This window comes from Cyanistes caeruleus, chromosome 3 (assembly GCF_971803275.1).
Source record: "Cyanistes caeruleus chromosome 3, bCyaCae1.hap1.1, whole genome shotgun sequence".
NCBI lineage: Eukaryota > Metazoa > Chordata > Aves > Passeriformes > Paridae > Cyanistes > Cyanistes caeruleus.
Genome location: NC_141703.1, coordinates 21,930,441 through 21,956,066, shown reverse-complemented (window position 1 = coordinate 21,956,066; position 25,626 = coordinate 21,930,441). Strand labels below are relative to the sequence as shown.

The 25,626-nt window shown below is 35.9% G+C and overlaps 1 protein-coding gene across 1 annotated transcript in view; it reads right to left on the bottom strand.

The window, feature by feature from the left end:
- NLGN4X (neuroligin 4 X-linked) overlaps window positions 1–25,626 on the bottom strand; it is a 277,033-nt gene that overhangs the window by 161,278 nt on the left and 90,129 nt on the right. The window contains exons 4-6 of the mRNA XM_086880154.1: window positions 15,833–15,908; window positions 14,051–14,106; window positions 6,777–6,836 (exon numbers count right to left, since the gene is read on the bottom strand). The gene's annotated coding sequence lies outside the window, so the exon portion shown is untranslated. The remainder of the gene's footprint in view (window positions 1–6,776; window positions 6,837–14,050; window positions 14,107–15,832; window positions 15,909–25,626) is intronic.

Genomic DNA, 25,626 nt, shown 5'->3' with positions numbered 1-25,626 from the left:
ATAATGCACCCACAATGTGCAACCAATCATATTGCTTGAACGAGTGAATATTTTGACACATTTAGAAAAGATGTCATCTTGCACTGCCATCTGTCCCAAATTTTGCAGGACAGTCTTTATTTTGATGAATATGTCATGCATTTTATAAGACTAATTTGGAGGATATTAAAGTGTGTGCTAGTTCATCTGAATAATGATCTTCCACCTGTGTTGCACTATGTGGAGGCAATTTATTACAGGTTACCAAAGGATCATCCTTAATGTTTGCAATTAATGTTTGCAACTATGACTTAAATATTCTAAAGCACAGCAATAAAAATTCTCCATAGACTGTACACAAATTTGTGATCTAAGTATGTAAGTAAAAGGCATTTGGTCAGAACAGCAGAATGTACTTTTCTCTTCTTACAACTTTGAAAAAGCTAAATGTACAATTGGAGTCTGTGGCTTATCTGCAGCAATCCACTGCATATTTATAACTCCAAGCAGGAGTCCAGGAGCAATCATTCAGAGAGAAGAATTCCACTTGCTACACAACACCATCACTTCTTACAAGGTCGCATTGTATTCTAGTATTAACCCAACTTTACTTGTTTTTCTGGTTTTGTCTGGGATAGAGTTAATTTGTTCACATAGTACAGGGCTATGATGTAGTTTTGCACTGGAAACAATGTTGATAACATAGGAATGTTTTAGTTATCGCTGAGCAGCACTTGCACAGCATCAAGGTCTTTTCTGCTCCTTATCCCACCCCACCAGGGAGCAGGCTGGGGGTACACAAGGAGATGAGAGAGCACAGAGCAATGTTCTGATCCAAACTGACCAAAGTGATATCCCACACTGTATGACATCATGCTCAGCATATAAATCTGGGGGAAGAAAAAGGAAGGGGAGGACATTAAGAGTGATGGTATTTGTCTTCCAAAATCACCACTACGTGTGATGACACCTGGCTTTCCTGACTGAACACCTGCCTGCCCATGGGAAGTGGTGAGCAAATTCCTTGTTTGCCTTTGCTTGCATGTGCAGTTTTTGCTTTACCTATTAAACTGTCTTTACCTCAAGCCACGAGTTTCTCACTTTCATCTTTATGATCCTCTCCCCCCATCCTGAGTGGGGAGTGGGGCAGCGGCTGTGTGGGGCTGTGTGGGGCTTAGTTGCTGAATGAGGAGGGGAGGAGAGGGAAAGGGAGGGGAGGAGAGGGAAAGGGAGGGGAGGAGAGAGGAGGAGGAGCATCTCAATTTTGTTTTGTCATTTTTTTTATTCATTCCAAACAAATCGTATTCAGAATTAGCTAAATGGAACTAAATACAGCTGGCAGCTGGTCACAAGTGGTGTTCCCCAGGGCTCATAATTTTGGCCAGACCTGTTTAATATCTTTATCAATGGTTAGGACAATGGGATCATATGCATCCTCAGTAAGTTTGCAGGTGTCACCAAGTTAGGTGGGAGTGTTGATCTGCTTGAGGGTAGGAAGGCTCTGCAGAGGCATCTGGGGAGGATGGATTGATGGGCTAAGACTAGCTGTATGAGGTTCAATGAGGCAAAGTGCCAGGTCCTACCCCTGGGTTACAACAGCTTCATGCAGAGCTACTGCCTTGGGGAAGAGTGTATTGAGAATTGCTCAGAGTACAGCCAGCAGCACTAGGGAATTGATTGATCCCCTGTATTGAGCATTGGTCAGCCCACACCCTGAATCCTGCGTTCAGTTTTGGATTGCTCACTTCAAAAATGTCATTGAGGTGGCAGAGTGTGTCCGCAGCAAGGCAGAAAAGCTGGTAAAGGGTCTTAGAAACATGTCCCAAGAGGAGTGACTGAGGGCGTTGGGGTGTTTATTCTAGAGAAGAGGAAGGCCAGGGGAGACCTCATAGCTCTCTACAATTACCTGAAACAAGACTGTGGTGAGGTGAGGGTTGGTCTCTTCTGCCATATATCAAGTGAAAGGACAAGAAGAATGGCCTTAAGATGTACCAGGGGAGGTTCAGATTAGGTATCAGAAAAAAAAAATCAGTAAATAAGTAGTTGGGCATTGGAATAAGTTACTCAGGGAGGTGGTGGAGACTCTAGAAGCATTCAAGAAGTGTCCTGATGTGGCACTTGGGGATAAGGAGTTTAAGGAGTACTGTTTTTTGTTTAAGGAGTATTATAGTGGTGCTGGGTTGATGGTGGGAATGGATAGCCCTAAGATTGGCTCATTTGGTTAGAGATGGGTGATAATAATGCCAAGTTTGGGGTCTCAATCCCTGCACTGGCCATTCACCTAACAGTGGGAATTAATGATCCTTGTGGGTCCCTTTCAGCTCAGAATATTCCATGAGTCTGTGAAGATCATCTTGAAAGTTTCTTTCAATGTTGCTGATTCTGTGTGTGAAAATACTAACCTAATGCAGGGCAAGAGGGGCTTTCTACAATTGCACAACAGAAATTGACTTTTAACCCCTCTCTGTTTCCTGCTTGGTCTTATTGCTCCAGTTTGCATAGTGTAAATGGACTTAGACTTATTTTTATGCAAGGATGAGCCAGTATGGTCCTAATACTTTATGCAGTTGTAATGTTATGTTTCACTGGCTTCATGGTGCAAAATGAGTGGACCATGAAGCAAGTGAAACCTTTGGACCTTTGGTGGACCAAAATGAATGCCATACTCAGGCCACTGGGTGAGTTTGCTTCCTGGCTGCAAGGGTGATAACACACAGTAAACATAGTTCTTTGTAAAACTTCAGGAAAATGAGAACTGCAGAAGAAATTTATTCTGAACTGCAGGACATAAAACAAATCAAAAGCAAATAGAATGAGTTCACCATGCCCACCAAGTAAACAAGAAAAATCCAGAGAATATTTTGAAATGAACATGCAGAAGATTAAGATTTGGGAAAAATAATAAATGTCTCCTAGTTGAGTAGCCCCAAAATGGTGCTTATTAAATTTCAAGACAGAATTTTTTTCCTATGTAGCTTATTGTCTTATGGTTTGCTCATGAAGGAGAAACTTGATTGATAACTATTTTCACTGAAAATTACTCAGAGTAACAAAATTAAATCACAAAAAAATCACATCTATATTTTCAAATTTAAAGTCTCTTATTGATAGTAAAATTAAATTCTTAGGGCACTCCTGGCTCTGCTATATGCCAGCTAAGTCAAAAATACAGTGTAGAGTCCCACCTGGATAGACAATGCGATAATTTCAGAGTAGTTTACGGTGAGAACTAATACTCACTGGAGGTTCCCAAAGATATGGTATTTGTCATGATACATGCCTTTTTAGTTACATTCTAATTGCATTCTCCTTGCAGTTTTTCACTAAAACTTTTAGTGTCTCTTTCTCCTTCTGACAAAGGTCCAAACCCGAAATGTTGCACACATAGAAAATAGCACAATAAGATCACGTATTTAATGATTTTAGAGAACAAAATATGGGAATTTGTATTAAAAAGCTTCTAAGATGAAACCTAAAACTTCATGAGGCAGGCATAGGCATTGACTTTAACAGACACAGTATTTCAGTTATGGAAAAGTGGAAGCAGTTGATGGGTTCTGGTCCACCTTGTGTAAAGACAAAGCTTAAAAATACCATTAAATTATCTACTGAGATATTTTGTATCATTTAGTCCAAGTACTTCAACAGTTTGGTTTTTGGTTTGGTTTGATTTCTTTTTGGTTTTGGGGGGGTTTTATGGTTTTTGGGTTGTTTTTTGTTTGTTTGTTTTTGTTATTGCTTTGGTTTTTATGAAGTCTTCTACTTACTAAATTACTAAACTATTGAACTAAAGTGAACGAGGTGGTTAGGGTTTTTTTTTTAAAGGTAAATATTTCTCATTGTGCAGATTCTACAATATCTGAGTAAATTTAACCAGCACTTACTTAGTCTTACTCTGAAAGTTACATTCCTGGCTTGTAGTGTTAAAAAAATTAACTTCACTTTGGCTCCACACCTTCTTCTGTCAGCTTACATACTTTACAGATCATGATTAGCCAGCCTTCTAACCTTCTTATTGTTGAGATAATTAGGTTCTGTTTCGTTAGACTCTTACTACAAAGCAGGCTTTCCAGACTATGATTCATCCTTGTTAGGATTTTCTCAACCTTCACTGTTTATCAATATCCTTTTAAAAGTGCAAACTCTGGAATAGGGTATGGAATTGTCACTGGAGCCACATTAACACAGTATTTTACTCCAAACTCTCATCTCATTTTTAAAAGAAGTATGTTTTATCATGGCCTTTATGTGAGCTGAGAACTGGTTACTAATTTTGATTGTAATTTTTTTTTCTTGAGTTACAAAAAAGCAACTCTCATCTTAAAGTGTGATCTGTATTTTCAGTTTTAACACAGTTATTCTATAGAGACATTGATGCACCAGAATGTTTCCTAACATCTATAGAAAGCTGGTTGTCACTGATATTTTTCACTAGAGATAGCATTTGCAAACTTTTCCTGCAATTTTTAATTTTTTTCATTGCAATCCTTACTAAAATCTTACATGCTTAACCACTGCTGATTTTTTCCAGAAGAAAAAGGGAAAAATAATTTAAAAAGCTGATACTTGTTTTGTGAAGATCTTCCCTAAGTTAACAATGTGATTTTCTGAACTGGAAACTAAGTGTTGGTTTTGCATACCCTCTTTTTCCATTGATGATCATTCAAAACAAGGTTCTTGCTTTCATCTGAAACCAGACCTAATTAAGGAGTCAAACTTCTGATCAATAACAGTACCACAATATCAGTATTTATATAGTGTAGTGTCTTTATTCTTCAAAATACTATTCAGAAAAAGATAATTGTGGGATGAATTTAATGGTTATTTTCATTTTGCATGTTTTTTGGATATATGCAAAAAGGATATACAGTGCAGTTTATTTCTGTGCAGTTTATTCTGGACAGTTGAAACCTTGCTGTACCCATGCAATTTTTGCAGATACCACAGCATCTAATCAACACAGCACAAGGCCTGAGGTGATATTTATAACTGTAGTGAGTCAAGAAAATCCGTCTGCACACTCACAGTCTACATCCGTATTGCCATTTAGGTCTGTACATTTGCAGGGTGAACCCATGTATCTTCTGAATTAGGCATTGTACAGGTATAGTTTAATCAGACTCCTTGAGTTCTACAGTAGTTAATATGATTAATGACATTAAAAAAGCTTATACTTCACATAAACAGACAAAAACATTCAAAAGTAGGTCTAATTATTTCCTGTGCTATATAATCATCCCATTCTTATGGGTTTGTATGGTCAGATTTTGATTCAGATTAATACTTTTGGGACAATTTCATGTATCACTTACATAAACACAGAAAGTGAAGTTTTTCCTACATACCCATGGAAATCTTGATTTGGTCTTGACAAATGTGGTCAGTAACTTTCATTGATATGAAAGATTATGCTAACCAGAGGTTAGTAATCCATCCCTGCTTCTGTTGTCTTTTAGATTAGAAGGGGGCACATGGTACCTTGGAGTGAGTTCTTACAAGCTGAGTGAAACCTTTCCATTTTTAAACTGAAATTCAGACTGATGAGTTATTAATATTAGAAAGAATTATTTATAGCATAATTTAAGGATTACAGAAAATCCTGTGCCAAATGCTGTATAAGATACAAGTTTACCAGTATACATGTGGATCTTTAACTGTGCTTGAATAGCACAGGAAGGAGAGGAGAAATATCATTAATAAAATAAAGCAGAGAGAAATGAAATGAAGTGTCTAAGTACCTAAGGATATGTCACAGCTCACATTCATTCACAAGTCAGCTCTCTTCAAAAACTTTTAATCTACAGCTGCGATATTAAGGATCTAGATGTTCAAAACCAAATATAATAGCTCTGCAGGTAATTCCTTTGACAACTTGTGGTCTGTAAGACATTGCTCACAGACCTGTGGACTTCAAAAGAACACTAAAGCTGCAAGCTTCAAACAGCATGTAAGTTTTCTGAAAAAAATCATTCTTAGAAGCTGTTAGAAAATCTCGAGTTTTGGACTACAACAATAGACAATTAGAAGATCAGAAGTGTTGGAACTGTTTTCCTGTTTGCAAGATAATTACATAAAATGCAATCTCAGTAGTAGGTAGTAATATCTATTTCCAAATGCTTTTCTCACTGGGTTATATTGTTCATGCTTTTCCTAGACAAAATTATCCTGGGCTTTTCCTACCCAAAGTACAGTTTCAGCTGGAATGTGGAGAGTGCTTTCTACCCAAACTAGCATCTATTGTACTGCAGTCTATTGAGAATATATTTTTGAAAGTCCACAGACTGATGAAAGCATTGAATCCAAGACTCACAACTTCTCTCACTGCACATTTTAGGAAAAAGAGATACTACATAGTGACCAGGCAATTCTGGAAGCCTTAATGTCTCTGATAGTGTTTTTATAAGAAGATATGGTTACACAAAAATATTCTTTGAAATTCTTCCAGTAGCAAGCCACTTCCCAGACCTGAGTGTGAGGTCCCTAAGATGTGAAAACACTGTCAAGTTATGTCAGTCAGCTGAGCCAGCTACTCATCAGCAGCACACTGTTAGCCCATCCCAAATGCGGGGCAATTTTCTTCATACAGATTTTAAGTGTTTTACTTTGTAATTGAAAGAGCTAAAGGCATTTACAGACAAGCACTAGTGAAACTAGCTCCAGCTTTAGTGCCTACCTCTGACAGAGGTCATAATTCCCTGAAATTAAATTAGCAGAAGAGAAGTTTGCATATGTGTTAACCACTTATCATAAGGCAACAGACTGGACTAAATGAGCAGTGAATTGGAGTTTAAACTAACCTGTAGGAGAAAAGAAATATTTATTCTGCCACACTGACTGCAAAGGATGGTCTTCAGCAGCTGAAAAAGAGCAAACAAATTGGTATGAGAAATAATGTCTCAAACTGTGCTTGTTGGTACTGTTTGCAGAGCAAAAGAAAATCAGAGTGCTAACAGCTCAGACAATGTGATGTGGGTCATTAAGCCAAAGAAATTTGGCAACCTTTGTTTGTGTGCCCACAGATAATTCTCTGGGGATCTAGCTGAGTTTAGGAAGAGTCAGGTACAAGCTGTTCATGCAGAATCAGACCAGAGAGAAACTCCTACATCTAAATGGGAAGTACTTCATGAATTTAGGTACTTATAGTACAGGCACACTCTTCTGAGTAACAATTTTAAAGGAGTCTGACTTTCTCAGAAACACTGCTTCACTTTGTAAGCCATTTAAAAAAACAAATTACCTTAATTTCAGATATAAAAAGATGTAGGATTGGTTGACTGAAGAAGACCAGTTTGAAAAAATAACTGACATAAATTAACAAACATATCAAAGTTACTGAAAGGGTTAATTTTTTTTATGTCCAAGACACTGCCAAATCTTGAGCTAAGAACAGGAAGTTTATTGGCAATTTTCTGAAAGAGGAGGAATCCAATGACAAAATGTGAGCCATTTGTCTTCCCAGCCATTAAAGGAAATTCACTTTAAGGATTTTTCTGGAGTAGTTGCTGCTGCTGGTGTGTCCATTATAATTTATCAGTGTGTCTGCTGGTAATATTATCATCAGTAGGAGCTCAGGTTAGCTTCCATTAGTGCTATCACAGTACTCATTGGCAAAATATGTCACTGAACTGGACAGGATCTGTCAAAAACTTTCAAAGCCTCATCTGCTGTGGATATTTTTTTCTGTTAATTATTTTCAACAATTATGTAAGATAATTCCTCAGGATGAGTTATCTAGGGTAAAGCAGCTACAACAAACATAATTAAGAAATAAAATTGTGTCAGTCATCACCATGTTCATTTAATTATAGGCCATATCCTTCTCAACCTTCATCTTCTGGTGTGATATTTAGAATATAAACTCTCTGGTAGAGATAATTTCCTCCTGATTTCCACTCAGATCTTAGCTTCTACTGTCATCTTTGGACACCATCACAGTACACACGTCTAAAACCAATATACCTGTGTGTAATAAATGTAACTAGGCACAGTTATTTAAGCACACGTTACATTAGTTTCATGGCTCTGTTGCTTGCTTTGACTTAAAGTTGAGTTAAATTCATGCCTAGTAATGGAAAGTGGAGGTTGACTGGTTTCTTTGTCTTACATAGCAGCACAAAGGAATTCCAGCCACTCCAGCCAGTAAGTCAGGTTCACTGGGAGCCCACCTTAAATGCCTCAATGTACACGTAAACAGCCTTGGAGCATAAAATGGGCGAGTTAGAGATGTGCCCACACCTTCAGTCTCATCAGCATTATGGAAACGTTGTGGGATAGCTCCTATGACTGAAGTATTGGAGTGGAAGAATCCAGGCTCTTTAGAAAGGACTGTAAGGGAAGACAAGGAGAATTCCTCTCTGTCAGTGACCACTTGGAGTTCATGGGGCTGTGCCTGGGGATGGATGAGGAGCTGACTGAGACATCACGGGTCAGGTTGAAAGGAAGGGCAGGGGCAGGTGGCATTATAGGAGGAGTCTGCTACAGGCCACCTGACCAGGAAGACTGAGTAGATGTGGCCTTTGTGGACAGCTAGGAGAGCCTCATGTTTGCAAGCTCTGGTTCTTGGCCACCCCAATATCTGTTGGAGGGACAAAGCAGCGGTCTCTTAGCAGCTCTTGATCACTCAGTGGAATCAAGAGACCTCAAAGCAGTATCATATTTTTTCATAACTAACAAAAGTAACAAAACATTTTGCATCTTTAAAAGTTCATTTACCAGGACCACAGGTGGAAAAAAATTAAGTTTTCCTCTTCACTTCAACTAAGTTAGTTAAGCTAGCAAAATGGGAAAGAAATGCTGTACTGTGGCAAATGCTGTCAGAGTGTACATGAGTCTTCCTACACATTTTGAACAATTGTTGGTTCAAAATTTTAAAAAAAGTTTTTTTCCTGCTCTTTTGGATAGCAATATATATAGAGATGATTACTTACATAAATAATTTCTTAAACTTGGTTTTCTTGAAATATAAAACAACAGCTAGCATTGACACTGCTACTGCTGGTAACACAGTTACCACACTCAACATGGATTGGCATTTACAGTTTGGAAGAATACTGAATATGGTAATTCTGTATTGATACTGTGTGTTAGAAATTGGAATTATCATCAAATACTTTGAGGGAACTACAAAGAGAGACATGAACTAGCTCTTGGTGGACGACTTTGTTAGTCCTACTTAATGTGGAGACTGAAGTCAGCATAGCTGTGGTTTTAAGCATTTGTAGGAATAATTAAAAAAAAATAAAATAATCAAGTTGAAGACCTGAGTTACATGAAGTGATGTCTGACTTGATAAAGTCACAGAAATTTTTTTTTTAAATATGTTCACTTGCAAATTTGATTTGGAGGAATCAGGTTTTCAGATGGGAGCTGATACATTTGAGCAATGTTAGCAGCTCTTAAGGTGTATTCCAAAGGTCATTTCTAAGTGTTCTGTCTTACAAGATCTGATTGTTCAGGAGGTTATTACAGGTTCTGCCACTCTGTGAGGTGCTGCCATAGCACAGCAAGGTCAACAGAATGGCTAGCACATCTGCTCCTCAGTTTTCAGTTTACTATTATTCTGTTAACCCAGGCTAGCAATCTTTGTTATAAGTGGCAAGTTTTTGTTTTGTTTTGTTTTGTTTTTTTTTTAACAAAAGTTTACAGCAGTTTACCTGTATACATTGGGCTGTGACTGAATATGGCAAATATCTCCTATTTATAGATCCCTTTGGATTTGACTCAGTTTGCTGCAGGAACATTACATTCTTATCACAAAAATGTTTTGAATCATTCCAGGCTTTGCCCCTCACAAATACAGCTTGCTTCACTCTGGCAATGTAAGGGCATTGAAGGATATCTTCAGGCAGGAGTATCTCAATGCAAGCAATCATTGACTTTTTGCCAATGCCAGACATTGTAAGGATGTCAGAGGTGGAAGGGGCTTGAGCAGTGGACAGAGTATTCCTTTCTGGCAGGGCGGCTCCTTGGGCATTTGTGTCTGTCAGTGCAGATGACATAAACCCGAAGGTTGTGCTAGAGGCCAGCCAGATCCAGCTAGCACTCAAAATCTAATTTGCACGTTGAACATTGTGCATGGTATGGACGTGCCATGTGTGTCTACTGTTTGCCTCTACTGAGTAATTTCAGCCATAGGCAACTTTTCTGTTCTAAGCACAGACAAAATTACTGAAGATGATAACAGATTTGCTGGTCTGCCACAAGCTAACACATCTTCATGATTTTTTTTAATGGTTTGTGCTTTCTAATCGCTCTAATCCCAGCTGAGAACTCAGATTTGTAAATAGTGATATAAAAATAATCTTATTTAGGATCTGTGCTACATTTGTCAGTAGCTGACTAACCTAATAACACACAGTAAGCAATATATGTGAATCAATTGACCTAAAAATATTCAGACTTCCAGACAAAAGGCATATTCTTCTGTTAGGTTATACTTCCTTAGAGAATGGGGGAAAAAAAAACAAAAACCAAAAACCAAACTAATACATCTTACAGTAAACATTCAGTACTAGCCAGTAAACAAACTCCAGTTTACAAGAATCTTATGGCTTAATTACACATCTGAAGCATTGCAAAATACTTTAATTTGAACAGCCCTTCTACTGGGTTTCATTCAAACCTTTGTTAGAAAATAACCAATGGGAATCATATTAGCAAAGAAGCAAGAATGTCATAATCATCTACAAAATCATGTAGAGTTATCTGTTAAACTGATATTGGCATTATTAAAGTCAGTGTCAAGGGCAAGTTAATGAAAAACAGATTGGCATTTCATCTAGCACTGAAAAGAGGAAGAAAAAAATGGAAATATTTTAAGGGACTGTTATTTATTTTCTTTTTCCTCACATAGGCCACACGTTGGATTGAAAACCTGCTATTATTTTCTATGATAAAAGTATCTATAGCAAGTAGTCAAAATTGAGGTCCAATTTGCTTTGCATGGTCTAAGCCTAATGAAAAGGGTCTATACCAATCTCTATCCTAAAAACTCTGTGATCCAACAAGCTAATACTAAGAGTAGTGGAAAGATTCCCCTTGACTTTAGCACACATTAAATTGTTCCCTAAGTATGACTGGAATGTTCGATCATTTAACTGTGGATGCTTTGGTGGGCCTGTGAACATGGACAGAGAAAGAAGGCTTTCTTCCTCCTAAGTCATGTAAAATAACTTCAAATATTGTCACTTGTTCTTTTGTTATGGCTGTCAAGAATATAATAGTTCTGTGCACTCAAAAAAAAAAAAAAAAAAAAAGGAAGGACAAGAATACACAAATTAGTATCTGTGATACACTATCATTCATTCTGGATATAATAAATTATTTTTCAGCAGCATATTTCAAACCCTTTGAAAAAGCTTTCAATATGGGAATCACTCAATTTATAAAAATTAAAAGCAGTGTTGATCAACTAATATTTGTGATAGGGATTTGGTGATACTGAAAAGAAATATGTACCCAAATCAACAGGTCTTTCATTTCACCTGATCAATCTAAGGTAATTGAATAATTATTGCTCAGGCAAAGCAAGTTTAGTCTTTTAATTTTCAGTTGTACTTTCTTCCTTTCTCAGAAGTTTCCAAAAGCTGAGCAAGAGGATTGAAAAAGGAAAACAAAAAGAAGATTGGTCAGATCCATTCAGTAGATACTGCTGTGGCTAATTACTGTCACAAACTGAATAACTAAAATTATAAAGTACTGTTTTTCTCTGACTTCTTCAGTAGCAACAAACTATGGTACTTTTTTTTTCCCCCCTTTCTTTAATTTTGGCTATGGGTGTCTACTAAATGGCCATCATACTTAAAATTAAGGAAGTTATAGAGAAGCATTCATGACTGTTACTATATTCCACATATATTTGCGATATTGCAGGCTTTCATTGCCAAGATATACCCATGGGAAATTTTGTGATGTCCTTCTCTTAGTGCTCCTGGAGTCCAGATTTAACCAATAAATATATTTCATCATTGAATCTCAAGCTTGAAGCAAATATGAATGACCTTTTTAGATGAGTAGATATTGAGAACTTCAATCTTTCTAATACCCCAGCATTTCAGATAAAAGCACAGTGCATGTCACTAAAACAGTGAGAAAAAATAAAATTCCATTTTTGTTGCCTAATCATTATCAGAGTGATGTGTTATATTTCTTTACAAAGTTAAAATGTTGCACTCTTTGAGCATGATCATTCAGAATATACAACTGAGTGTATGTGAAGAAATATTTACACTACATTAAAAATAAAATCCTCTGAAATACTTACATTTCTGTTCATAACACTTAGAAGCTTTCAAAAATTGTTTGACAAATATAGATGTTTTTCAGTGATGAAGGAATCTCATTTACTGCAATACTTCCCAATTACACAGAGTGTACAGGACATTGCTAATGTTTAGAATGTGCAGAAATTAAAAGCAAACACAAGACAGTTTCTATTCTCTCTGTTTTACAGCTGTATCAGAAGATAAAATGCTGACTTTTCAATTAGCCAAATGGACTAGAGAATTCATAGCATGTTTATGATTCCTAGTTCAAAAATATCAACCTAAATTTGCCAGCAGCCTTGAGTCGGTGTGACTCCACCACCATGACACATGAGTTTACACAGAAACATATTTTTGAAGTCAAATGATTTCTTTAAGGTTATACCCTTGAAATAAATACTAAGTTTGTGAGTCATTGCATTATAGGCTAGGTCTTTAGAGCAAATAATTCTCTCTTGGTCAGATTGGTTCAACATAGGCTGGCTTGATATTGCCTGGTCCTCAAAATAATGAATAGAATAGTGTGAAAAGTAAAGGAAATTATTTGGAAAAAACTGAACCTAGTTATATTGCATCAGGGTAAAGAGCTCCCAGATCAAATATGAGATGCTATCTTAAGAACAAGCAGATTCTACCCTTAAAGATGTTCTATTACTGGGTTGGACAATCAGTAATGTGGACAAATATGCATGTATATAAACATGCATATCAGTAAATGATGGACACTCATGGTGGCTGTTCTTATTGTTCTTTCTCATATGAAGAAAATATCTAATATTTTTAGTCATATTATGGTAGGAAATTCAAAGGAAAATAATATTTTGAATAGTTTTTATGTGAGATATTGTCATATATTTAAAAGCAATTATGTACATATTATAGATATGCAAGAGTGTTTGGGCATATAAACAAACGCAGAATTGCACCAGTTTTGTTACAATTTTTGAATGTAAGATAATCTAACTATTCTTAATCTTAGTGTTGTGTCTGTATAAATTAATTTGATTACTCAGTAAGGGTAAGAAATGAATGCAGAAAATCAACCAGACGAAAAAAAACAACTAATGTTTATTGTCTGTAAAAAGCGAGACTCTAAGAGTTACAATAATTTCACCCCAAACAGTGGGTATACATTTGCCTTTGATCACAAAGTGTAACTACAGCAAGGGCAGTAGTTTTCTTTGAGCTTTTAATTTTATTTTCATTTTGAATACTAATTGGCTGCATGATGGCTATTATTCTTCATTCTGAAATTATATTTTATACCCAGTATGAAATTTCAGGGATTCAAAAACTTGTCACCCCAGGTGTACAATACAGCATTTCTTCGTGAGGACATGGAACCTCTGTTTATGGATATGTTTAAGTGAGGGGGATAACTAAACTGGTTTCAGAAACTTTTTAGAAGGATTTCTGAGAATGACTTCAGAAATCTTTGAAATAAATTGTAGAATCCTGTAAGACATGGAATGTACCCAACTAAATTTCTCCTCATGCTTTACCCTGTCAGAACCAGACTGTGGGACTGGTGGTCCAATCTATGTGGAAAGAGCTGGTTTGAGATGCATTATTAGCAGGACATATAATCTTCTCCTAATTTAGCAGAAGCAGAGTTGTGTAACCAGCAGCAGCTGTTAAGAAAATCTAGCAATTAGTTCCTGAAACTTTCCTTCAGTAACAATTTCACAATGTTACACTAATGAATTTATATGCTAGAAAGAGAAATTAGAAGACACTCCAAAGAAATCTTTAACTAAAAATACTGCTAAATCTCTAAAAGCCTCTTAAAAGAGATCACATTTCCATACTTTTACAGTGCATGGTGAAACATCAGTCAGACGTGGCCTCAGTCCGGAAGGATTCTCTGCAAGATCAGAAGAAGGGTTAAGTACATGAAAATTGGAGCAATGATAGCTATGCACAAGTATGGTGCAGTATCTCTTTCTTGGTCATCGCAGAGACATTCCAAATCTCATAATTACACTAAGTGGAAACCTAAATAAACCCATTAACTTAAATTCCACATGATATTGAGTGTATAATGTATTTAATGTGAAAAATGACACTAGAATTTTCTGGAATTTAAGAGAGTAGGTTAGACTAGACAGCAAGATAAACTTTATTGTCTATAGCACAAAATCTCAGTGTTGTATAAAACATCTGGAGAAGCCCCTATTCTTACAGAGCTAAAAACAAGTATTCAATGCCAATGATGAAATTATTATAGCTGTATCTACTATACATGTGGAAAAACTTTCACACCCTGCAGATGAAGTCACTATTATTATATCCTCTAGATATGTTAACAGTCTTATGTCAGTTAGAATTGCACTGTAGGTCTTAATAACATAGTAAATATTCTTGGCTGTAATGTAAGACTGATGATTGTCAGTACAAGATACTCCTCCTTTTATGTGGTATGTATTTCATCAATAGAGTTATGAGGACACATAATACCATACGTGTGTGTCCTCCTAAATTATAAATGAATGCATAAATATGGTAGCTGAATACAATAAATAATCAGCAAAACACAGGAAAGGTGTAATAGTGTGCACCTCAGTAAGTGTTGAATTACTGACGAGTGAATTAATGTTTGTGGGTGAAGTTTTGAAGCTTCATGGGAAGACAAAGGAGATTTTATTGTTTGAAGAAGTCAAAAGTGCTTCAAAGGAACTTTCAATTTCTTTTAAAGTTTGGCTTCTATTACAAGAATATAATTAAACGTGAACAGATATAACTTTCTTTAAAGACAGAAGAGTGTACAATGAGGTGTTTAGTGAAAGGAGTGTATATCAGCACAAGAGATGAGTGGAAGGAAATATTTCCTGGCTACATCTCTATGAAAAAAAAAAAAAAAATTTGCATCAAGATGCTGCATTAATCTAAAAAAACAGAATGATTTTTCAGTTTGAAGCTGTTGATTTTTTTTCAGTCAAAGATCTGATGTAGTATAAAAACAAAACAAAACCTGCAGTCTTTACTGAACTTTTTGTTTGAACAACTTTCAGTTTCTTTAAAAAATCAAAGTATGAATATTTGATAAGCTTAAGTGACAAGAATATGTAGTGCATTCATGAAAGGAGAATTAAAGAAAATTCCTTTAATACCTTATGTAATAACTAGATCAGATTTTCTTACTTAAGACAGAAGAATTTATGTTGGGCATATTAACAGAAAAAAGGTATACATAAAATCAGGAAATGCCTTACTAGGTCATCCCAATAATCTCTGTGGCCAAATATTTATGTCTGACAGTAGCAAGAGGAAATCCCATTTAAAAATATGACCTTGGTCATTTGCTGTGTTTCACTGGCTTTTTACTTTCCCAAAATTTCTATCTGTTGTAATTGTCAATCTAGATAGGTCACTGTGGGTTGGTCCTTTCCATGTCTGTTTATTGATCTGTTGCACACAAATTTTTCTAGCCCCTTTATGACCCTACTGATAACATCTGTCACCACAGTGGCAATAAAATAAAATGGATGTTTTATTATAGTGAGAAAATGCCTAACAGAAAAGTCCCAGTACAGTCTTGGGAATATAGAATATACATAAATCACTTGGTAATCACATGTATTAAGCCTTACCTACAGCTCTCCTGTAGATGATGGGTCTAGTTACTCCTGTTCTATATTTTTCTTCCTTGGAATTTGAACATGCATCCTGTAAAATGCAGGAGGTTTATTGCAGTTCAACCTCTTGAAGTGATTTGGGATGTTACGGAAATAATAAATATACAAGTAAATATTAATTTAATTACAAACAATACTATTAATTAATAGTTAATTTAATTACAATTAAATATATAAGTAAAATATATCTCCTGTGTTTTCCTCTTAGGCAAACATGACCCTTTTGCTTTGGAAAAGGCTATTGGAGCATATTCAAGGTAATTTACTCACTAAGAGTTTAACTTAATGAGGCAAGAAAGAACAAAAGAAAAAAAAAACAAACCGGGACCTCAATTTTTGATTTGGACAGATTTGCTCTATAGAAGCAAAACAGACTTAAGATGAAAATTGGAACACAGCAGCAAAGCTATTACTAAAGCCATTTGTTGTTAGATGATGAAGAAAGGGGAATGAAATATGGTGTTGCTAACAGGAACATATTAAACAAATTTGTGACCTTTTTGTTAGCAAAATGAAATGTTCTTTTACCAAGAGCATTAGTTTAGTGTTAGTACTGTTTTCAGTGTGTGGTAATTGAACTGTGGAGGTTTAGAATATACACCTAAAGGAGAAATTCTTCATATTTGCAAAAAAGTATGCATTAGAGAGAAGATGTAGGCCAAATCCCTAAGTCCTTACTTGGGCAAATCTCCTGTTTGTCTCAGTGGTATTGTTACTCTGATAGCTGTTGCATGCAGAGATTTTAATCTGATTAACAAGGTATGGAAATATACACCACAGTAAGGCAGATAGACTGTCATACAGTTTCTGATTTCAGCACCAAAAATCAGGTTGGATAAGGGTTTCTATCAGTTGGTATTATGCTTTTACATTTTTATATAATTACGGGTGTAAATGGCAAGAACTCCAGAGTTCCTTAAAGTGTAATAAGTTTTCTTCCATGCCAGTATTTCAGCAATGCCTCTGTTACCAATTAAAACAGAATGACTTAGCTTCAGTCAGACAGTAAGTGAATTAACCTGAACCTGTGGTCAAGTTCACATATCCCAGCCTAGACAGCAGCCAGTTTCTGTATTCCACGAATACTCATGCCTGTCACAAACTGTCTGCATCCAGTTTCTAAGGAAATTGGTGCGCAGACTGGCTCATTCCATATTTAACGCTAGCTTCAGCAGTAATTAAAAATTAGGAGAGATCTTCAGGAAATCAATTAATTATGCATGCAAAGTGCACCAACTAAATTTGGACGCACAATTAGATGACTAATCATAGATTAAAAGGTTGAGAATGGCAGTTGCACACTTAAAAGGATGGTGGTGACCTATTCTATCCCAGGTGCCTGTGCTTTCCTTGTTTAGATCTACTAAGACTTGTTAGACAGATATTTGAAACACCTGTAAAAAAAAGATAATGGAAAAGGTCCAGAAACTTCAACAGTCAAGTCTCTTTGCTTACTTATTGGCAATATCCAAAATTTTGCAGACTTTCAATGTAAGTGTCTCCAGAAACTTGTGTTATGAATAAATCAGTATTACTGAAAAATGAACTTCTATTTGAGCTGGCATGCTGAGTTGTATTTATGTACATGAAACATGGGGGGAATGAAAAGTTACATCTGTCCTGAAACCATTATGGCATTTCAAAACCAGTTATTTAAACGGAAATTTCAACAAATTTAGGAATAAATTGTTACTTCCAAAGCTGCATGTTCTGCTCTATTTCCCAGCGAGACATCACAACATGTTGATCTCTGGTCATTTGACAACTGTAATAAGCTACTGCCTAAACATCTGACTAGCTCACCCCAGATTAATTCCAGTTTTATCTTTTCAGGGATCACTTAATCTTCTGATGGAAGTTCCCAGTACAGTTAAATTTGGTTTCCATGAATACTTCTGTTTTATAATATAATCAGTTCTTGCCAGTTCACACAGAGGCTTTTTGAACATTTTTTGTTTTGTTTCACTTTGTTGGTTTTTGTTTAATAAGCCCATAACCAGATCATGCAGCCACAGTGGAAGTGTGGCATTTCTCGCTGTTTAAGTGCAAGCATGAAGCGCACAACAGCTGTCATCGGCTGTTAAATGGCTTTCATTCAGCAGATTAAAGGTACAGAACGGGGGTTCCTCAGGTCACAGAGCAACTGAGTGATAGGAGTAATGGCTAGCACTCCCTTCTCCCACAGTGTGTTTCAGCTTTCCCTGCTTTTCTGTTGAAGAAATAGCTCTCTCATACAATCAATGAGAGAAAAAAAAAATAGTGTATGATTATTAAAAACACAAAACAAACAAAAAAAAACCCCAAAAATCAAAACAAAACAAAAACCAAAAACAAATAAACTCATCCAAACAACAGAGCAGCAGATCAGGTTTCTGTGTTTTTTCTGGTAGTTTTTGTTTCACTGCTTTTGGAATCACCTGACATAACACCTGATGTGAGTGAAATACAGCCCTGAAGGCAGACTACGTATCTATTTAAGGAATAGTAAGTCATATATACCAAAATATGACAAACAACATCATATCCAAGTCAAATGCCTAACATCCAGGTAGGTAAAAGTGAAATTCTTAGTTTCACCATTTAGATATTATTATCTGTGGAAAGTATTCCCTATGAGAAATATCACTGTGATCAGGTTTGCCATTTTTATGGCCTTTCCCTCCCTCCCATCAAAAGGGAGAAATATTAAAGACATAGGCCAAATTCCCATGCTGTAATCTACAATGAGTGGTATTTGACTCTCAAAAGAATCTTTAGTAATCATATTCTCTTGAATGGATCAATTTGGAAATAAAATATCAGTCAAGTCAGTCAGAATCTTTCCTTCTCTTTAGACAGAATAATGTTTCTCCAAAATCAGTGTTAACAAGATAGGAAAATTCCTTGGAGAAGCCCCTCCAAGGGCATCCTTCTTCTCTATCAGAAATATAACAAGTTAAACTGTATCTTGTCCATGAGGGAATTTCACAACCCTCCCAAGCGTGTAGAACAATAGAAAGCAGGAATAAATTGAATAGGACCATGAAGATGATATTTGAAGTTATTACAGGCAGGATATTCAGAATCAAAATGCAAAGGATATGATACAATACACTCAGTGAATAGTGCTTCCCTTGGTAAGTATTTCTATTCATCTCATTCTACTAAACGTATCAAATAATATCAAACTATGTCCAATTCATCCTCCATCTAGAAGCTGTGTACAGTGACTATAGTGACAATGTTGTGTTAATCTATTTTCCATACCATATATAGCATACTTGTGATGTCCTGCAAATCTGACTGAAGACCCAAATTTGTCTCATTTATGTGCTGTGTTATTCTCCTCTACAATTTCCATGCAATACAGTTCTGTACAATCAGGCAGATAAAGATTATTCACTTAATACACTAATGCTTTCTTTAAGGACTTCCCATACACTGGAAAACATATTCTCATAAACTGAAAAAATGTTTTGAACACTTTGAGCATGCTGTAATCATTTTTTTTACTAGTAACTAGAGCAATGGCAGCAGAGAAAGTAGACCTCAGTATTTCCCTCTCCTGTATTTTATGTGACTAGAGGGTTCTAGCAATGCTACTTAAGCACTGCTTTTATCTACAGAAAACCTTTCAGCTGTGAGTGAGTGACAAGTGCCTTCATCTAGCACTTTTCTGAGATGTACATGTTTTTAATGTACTGACACCTCAGATGCACTACTAGTAAAAAAAGATACTTATGCTTCTGTCAAGGTTACAGAACAAAATAGTGTCAAGACCATAAGATGCAGAGATGAAATGAAAACTATTTCTAATAGAGATTTGATTGATTCAAACATTTTGTTACACCCTCAATCTTCAGAAAGGCATATTTTACAATTTTACAATTTTACAATCCAGTCTAAAAAAATTAACGTCTGACTTAGGTAATTGTCATTAAAGTCCAGTACTGCAAGGATATTTATCATTTTGGAGTGAATGTTCAATACATGAATGATGACAGGAACAAGGTAACACCTAAAAATGTTCTGGTTGTACAGCAGAAATAAAAGACAAATATTAGCATAATGTGTACTTTAAAAATGTCATTTCAAAACCCTTGGGTTTTCCTAGGTGGTTCTAAACCCATTTCCCTGAAATTCACGAACAATATATACTCTGGCTTAATGTTGTAAATGAAATATCTGGCAACTACTATCAGTACCACCATCTGTCCCTGATATGTTACTCTTTGTAAATGAAGTTGTTGTTGCAGCACACTCTCCAATAATAAATGAACAAGAGTGCTAGACAGCCCTAGTGCAGCCCACAAGCCATTGTCTTAGCAGCACACTTAGAGCTCACTTCTTCATGTGTGTTAGCTTATGTACAACTATATTTATAGATATATTTATAGATGTATTTATGGATATATATATATGCCTTTCAGTGTTTAGAGCTGTTCAAATTTATATGACTAGAAGCTATACAGCATCTGAAGAGATGACAAAAAAGAAAAACAAAGATAAAACTAAAAAGCAGGGTACCAGGTGGCAGACTTGTGGTTGCATTTATCTTACAAATAATGTGTCAAACTTTTTTTCTGTAACAAGCACATTCTGTATTGTGTGTGTCCACTCAGTCATTGATGGAATTTGTGTGCTTTTCCAATTTCTCACAAGGACACTTTTTGATGCCATGATCACGGCTAAGAGCAGAAGTCACCTCAGTGCCTTGTGGACAGCAATTTCAGGAATAGCAAAATAAAAGATGTGTCCATTTGTGTTTGGTTGTTTTGGGAAGCACAGGTTTCTATTTTGTTGTGGTCTAAGTGACAGGCTTTCTGGATGAAGCCATTCACCACTCATTCTTCCTTCTTTCAAAAAGTTTGTGATAAAATTATGTTTAGTTTTTACATGCTCAATAGTTTTGTTTGCTTTTCGTTGTAAAAGGATAATGAAAAGTATCACAAACTATTTTTATTTGCTATTGGCAGCATTAAGAAACAAGATAGACCTTTCTGTTATACCTCACCAAGGACTGTATAATGACTCTTTGAAATAAAAATGAAGGAAAATTTTGATGTTCCCTTCTTTTTAATATCACTTTGCTACTCTTTGCAGCAGCAGAGACAAATTACTGGATAAACTTCAGTTATGTCCACGAAGATATTTTCCAAATACATACAGCAGAAATTATCTCTGATATGCATTCTTTTTCCTTTCCTAATTCCTTCTAAGTTTGCAGCACTTGGTCTTTCTACACAGCCTGTGGTTAGTGAAATGAACTACCTCAATCTCCCTTTTGAGATCATAAGGTTCCTCATCTAAATGAATATGAAGTAAGACTTTAAAGAGCCTCTGCTAGTTCACATCATAGTCCTGAGATAATAAAGATCAGGAGAAGTATATTTTTATTACTAAAATAATTCTTGATTCCAAAGTTTCCCTACAATCCAAAGATGGACCCTAAAATTAAGAGTCTCTAGTGGCAATGGATGCTCTGACATTCTTAAAGTACTTTGTTTTACTATGGAGTCATGTTTCCTATTCACAGACTGTTAGGAGAAAATAAAATCCAGAAACAACCCAATGGTATCTAGGCAGGATTTTCTATACTGTTTGTAGAGCCAGTCCATGCCATGATAAAGCAAATGCAAAAAACTCTATCTGACAGGTAAATCTCATTGAAGTCTTCCTACCATATTAATATCTTAATATGTTTGAAACTCATTATGTGATGTGTAAGATTAATATGCACTAAAGCACACTTTATTTCATCATAAGGTGTGCTAAACCTTATCTGATCACAAAAATTTCATTATTGAATTCTGTACAACATATGTAATAGGTACAATAAGTACATATGTGAGAGGTTATTTAAACAGGCATATCAGCTGTCAGTATAGTAGGACCAGAGGAAATCAATATATTTTTACTATATGCTACTTCTTCCTTGGTCTCAAGTAAAGATAATTGCCTAAATGTGTTAAATGAATGACATGAATATTACTGACCACACTGTTTTTCCTTCCTGTTCTTCCTTAAGCTGAAAAATTGAAGCTTAAAAATATGTCCATACAAAACATTGTTTCATGCATACACTTTCTGCCTCCTTTCAGTACAAAATGTCTATCTAAACTTCCTTTTTAGCAGCCACAAAATCTGATTTTCTTCTCCATTACGAAGAGAAATAAAATATTTCCCATGAGAGTTCTATTCACCAACAACTGCATAAAATAACATTAAGCCCCTACCACAGTATCTCTATATACCTCTAAACAACTCTGAGTTACTTACCCTGCATGTCTTTCCTCACCATCTTGGCTGGGATGCAGTAAAGCCAACAGAATGATTATTAATGGCTTTTTGGATCGATTTCTCTTCATTTGAGCAGGGCTCATGAAAGAAGTGTGAAACAGACAGATCTGCTTCAATGGCCAAACTTTTTGCTTTCCACAACAAATGCTTCTTTTGCCTTCCTCTGCACTCAATAGTGCAAACACAAAAGTACTATACTTGTCCTGAATGTAGATAGTAGATATTTAAATGTTTTATTAGATATTTAAATAGATGCATAAACTAATTAATTAATTCCCATTATTGTAAGAAATGTAAGAAAACAGAAGAGACACTTTGGACAAAGACTTCTGTTGAAAGCAGCAAAAAGCAAGCCAAGTTCCTGAGCTGTCATGAGATGTGTTAATGCAAGCAAAGCACCTTTTAGGCTATTAAAAGTATCAATATCAGCAGAAAGCCTTACCAAGGCAGCCCTTCTTAGAAGAATTTTCTCTTATGAGAACTGAAATAAAAGAGTGCAAAGAAAATTAAGTGATATACCACAACAGAGCAAACTTAGTGCTTACAAACCCTTAAATCTAGATCAATGCCTCTATTGAAGAAACCTAAGAAACACACCATTTTTCTTTAACAATAGGGCTGATCTTCTCTGCCAGAAGATACAATAGAAATTTATTACTTTAAAAAGTCTTATGTTATGTATATCTTGAAAATTGTAATATTTTTTTGCCAGATATAGCAATATTCACAGCAGTGTGGGACACTAGTAGTGTCTCTTCAATGAATCCAGAGTGATTTCCTTGTCAATACAGGTTCCAGAGTGAACATTTAAAGTATGCAACATAAACAAGTATAAGTGTAATTACAAGCAAATGAAAAGATTCCCCTGGGGACACACCTATCCCTTTTCTAATACAGAGAGGGAACACATTTAAGATTGCATAATTTTTATTCCAAAATCTAAAGTGCCCAGGTTGCTCAACAATAGTTTATTTCTTCAGAAAGTAAAAAAGAACAGGTTTCTGAGAAGTCATCACAAAAACATCTTCAAAATCTTTCTCAAGTTGACTATGTTGTTAAAAATGTGATTTGCCTTGGTATGTGAATAATCAGGAAGAAAAAGAAGACAACTGCATCTTCTTTCTCTCAGGGCATGCTACTGTAGGCTTTGCTGAGGTGTTTATATGGCTACAAAATAGCTCCTGGTCCTAAGGCTGTCAAACCAAGTACTTCCAAACAAATTATGCCCAAAAGCTCTTCTGTTTTTTCCTTCTTAAGACAATTTTTCCTTAGTGTCTAGAGTCAGACGCAAGAACCAAATGAAGTTTGTATTTAAGTTAAAAAACTCCAAGTGTGCTCACAGTAGATGATTTTGGTGGCTTGCTGTGGCATGATTTATCCCATTTCACCATATGCATTCTTCCAGGCTCAAAATGCATGTGATTTGTCATAACAATTAGCTTAGAGACATCACAGATCCAACTGGGCATTTCAGTCTGTTATTAGCAGGTATGTTTTCAAAGTGCTGATTTATCTGTAACAGCTTCGAAAGCTGATGCTATCACCCCCACCACTCTTTCCATGCCCTTCTACTTCCTCTTCCGTTCAGTACCGTGTTTCCTGAGCAACATCTATGGGCAGATCCTTTGGTCCTTATTATTGCAACTTGAGCCTTTACACCCACCTGTTTGGACAGTGAATATAGAAGTACTCTGTATGCATGTACTTCCTTGTAGCTTATTAATGACAGCATTTTTCTTCTTAATATTCTGCCCATGTTCCTAGTCACAGGAAGGCTGAATGATGTAGATTGTTTCTTGAAATCTTTGCCTTGATGATTTTTTCTTTCTTTATTCACACCAACATGAGGTACAATCAAGAATAAAAGCCTATTTTTGAGATATTGATAGGAATAGCACAGTGCTTCCCTCTTCACCCCTCCCCTGCAACCTCTCCCTTTTCATTTTGGAACAAATGGTAATTTTTTTGTGGGGCTTTCTTTGGGAATCGGATTGATTTTGCCTTCCTATTCAGTGCTCATCTGTAAATCCTACCAAAGGAAAGTCTGCATACAAGCCATCTTCTGAAAGTTCATTCCTATTCTGAAACCTCATTTCCAGTCTTCGTGCTTTTTGCAGATATTTGTTCTACAGCTTCAATTTCCTCCCTTCCCCCTGCCCAAAAGATGAAAATTCTGCAGCTTTTTATGTTTTCTGTTATGTTGTGCTAGTAAAGTACGTGATAGTAATGCCACATGCACTCAGCCTTCTGCAGTGACCCTCAGCTTTTTTCTTCTTTTTCACCCAAAAGGGAGATAAGCAGACTGTTAATATTTTTTTCTCTATAACTATTTTGGGATGAGGTTTATAACTTATTATAAAAGTTAGATTAGTTATGAAGCTTTGCTCAAAGAGTTTGCCACTCTGGGATACGCCATGTACATTTTCTTTTATCCTACAAGCTGTACTAAATAATACAAAATTATAAAAGGAAGAGTAAATAAACTACTGTATTTTCTTCAGTAAAAATCAGATGGTTTATCTAAGTCTCACAAGAAAACTGCTCTTTAAAAAATTCAGAATTTATTTAGCCCTATTTTTTTCTGGTAATAACCATATTCACAGGCCCAGGAACAGCATTTCTACAGAACCTTATTATTAACGCCATATATTTTATTCTTGATGAGCCAAACAGAAAGAGGATTTTCTTTGAACGAATGTCTTATATCAGAAATCCTAGTTTTAAAGGCTAATGTACACAACACTCCAACTATGCCCCCAGGCATACCCAGCAGGCTTTAAATCTCCCTGCTTGCCAACAAACATATTCTAAAACATAACATTTTAAATGTTTTTAAAACTACCTTTCTCTCTGAAATAGTACATGAAATGCAGAAAGACAATATTTGAGAAGATCAAATGGTTACCTGTATCAAAGAGTGAAAACAGAAGGAGAACCTTGGATTCTTTAATCAGATGGATGCAGGAGAAGCTGGTGGTCTCTATCAAACACACATGTTCTGGATCAGGCTCATGAACAGACATTCAGGTAGGCTACAGACTGACAAGTCTTTTTTTCACAGAGGTGCTTACTAGAGCTCCTAAGGTTGCTATTCATCCAGAGGTTGCATACATAGAAAGATAAGGAAACCAACCTCTGGCTAATGGCAGTTTACAGTTTACTTGGCAGAGTGTGCACAGAAGACACCCACTGTCATTGTCCATTTTAACTTACTCTCTGCACATGACTGCTTCTTTGTTCACAATAATTAGCATCTAGCTAATTGGCATATTTGGCATCTAGCAGGGTTGATCTAATAGGGGAAACTGATAAACTGCCTCATGCAAAAACACATACTCATGAACCTTATTTTCCTAGATAAACAATTATCAAAAGTGGGGACTTCCTTAATTCATGCTATTGAGTTTATCTCTACAGAATATTCTGTGCCTAGGCAATTCTGCTGTATATCTTCTTCACTTAGTTTACCA